The sequence below is a fragment of the Tinamus guttatus genome, unplaced genomic scaffold, assembly GCF_059628265.1.
Source record: "Tinamus guttatus ecotype Peru unplaced genomic scaffold, ASM5962826v1 Tinamus_guttatus_pri_ptg001331l, whole genome shotgun sequence".
In the NCBI taxonomy this organism is placed as follows: Eukaryota; Metazoa; Chordata; class Aves; order Tinamiformes; family Tinamidae; genus Tinamus; species Tinamus guttatus.
The window spans coordinates 20,008-21,615 of record NW_028289865.1 but is presented as its reverse complement, the minus strand read 5'-3'; the positions used below and the strand labels follow the sequence as shown (position 1 = coordinate 21,615).

Here is a 1,608-nt window from a genome sequence, read left to right as displayed (position 1 = left end):
TGGGGACACCTTGGGGACACCCTGGGGACACCTTGGGGACATGGGGACATGGTGGTGACGGCCACCGCGTCCGCCATGCTGGTCACCGAGCTCATGGAGCACGGCGCGCTGGACGCCTTCCTGCGGGTGACACCACGGGGACATCGGGGGGACCCTGGGGGGACATTGGGGACATCCTGGGGACACCCTGGAGACACATTGGGGGCACCTTGGGGACACATTGGGGGGACCTCGGGGACACCTCTGGGACATGGGGACACCTTGGGGACACGTTGGGGACACCTAAGGGACACCATGGGGACATTGGGGGGACACTGGGGACACTCTGGGGACATCTTGGGGACATAGGGACACCTAGGGAAGACCTTGGGGACACCCTGGGGACATGGGGACACCTTGGGGACACCTTGGGGACATGGGGACACCTAGGGAAGACCTTGGGGACACCTAGGGGACACCCTGGGGATACATTGGGACACCTTGGGGACACCTTGGGGACACCTTGGGGACATTGGGGGGACACTGGGGACACTCTGGGGACACCTTGGGGACATAGGGACACCTAGGGAAGACCTTGGGGACACCTTGGGGACACCCTGGGGACACCTTGGGGACATGGGGACACCTTGGGGACACATTGGGGACACACTGGGGACACCCTGGGGACACCTTGGGGACATGGGGACACCTTGGGGACACCTTGGGGACACATTAGGGACACCTTGGAGACATGGGGACACCCTGGGGACACCTTGCGGACATGGGGACATGGTGGTGACGGCCACCGCCACCGCCATGCTGGTCACCGAGCTCATGGAGCACGGCGCGCTGGACGCCTTCCTGCGGGTGACACCACGGGGACATCGGGGGGACATTGGGGACATGTTGGGGACACATTGGGATACATTGGGGACATATTGGGACACATTGGGGGGACCTTGGGGACACCTTGGGGACACCTTGGGGACATGGAGACACCTTGGGGACACCTTGGGGACACCTTGGGGACATCTTGGGGACACCTTGGGGACATGGGGACATGGTGGTGACGGCCACCGCGTCCGCCATGCTGGTCACCGAGCTCATGGAGCACGGCGCGCTGGACGCCTTCCTGCGGGTGACACCACGGGGACATCGGGGGGACCCTGGGGACACCTTGGGGACATCCTGGGGACACACTGGGGACATGGGGACACCCTGGGGACACCTTGGGGACATCTTGGGGACATCTTGGGGACACACTGGGGACATGGGGACACCTTGGGGACACTTTGGGGACACCCTGGGGACATGGGGACACATTGGGGGACACTTTGGGGACATCTTGGGGACATCTTGGGGACACTTTGGGGACACCCTGGGGACATTGGGGATATGGGGACACATTGGGGACACTTTGGGGACATCTTGGGGACACATTGGGGACATGGGGACACCTTGGGGACACCTTGGGGACATGGGGGGACATGGGGGAGGCACCATTATTTGTCCTTAGTCCCTCCCTATGTCCCTAGCTCTGCCCCCGACTAAACCCCGCCCCCTAACCCCAAGCCCCGCCCCCTAACCCCAAGCCCCGCCCCCAGGGCCTTCCCAGGCGCCTGTCCCTGC

The 1,608-nt window shown here is 63.8% G+C and overlaps 1 long non-coding RNA gene across 1 annotated transcript; it reads right to left on the bottom strand.

The window, feature by feature from the left end:
• Nucleotides 1–377: 377 nt before the first annotated feature.
• Nucleotides 378–1,306, bottom strand: LOC148590454 (uncharacterized). Its single transcript, XR_015914306.1, has 3 exons — nucleotides 1,260–1,306; nucleotides 585–669; nucleotides 378–406 (listed from the first exon to the last, which is right to left on the bottom strand). It is a non-coding gene; the product is annotated as an uncharacterized LOC148590454 (long non-coding RNA).
• Between the last annotated feature and the right edge of the window lie 302 nt (nucleotides 1,307–1,608).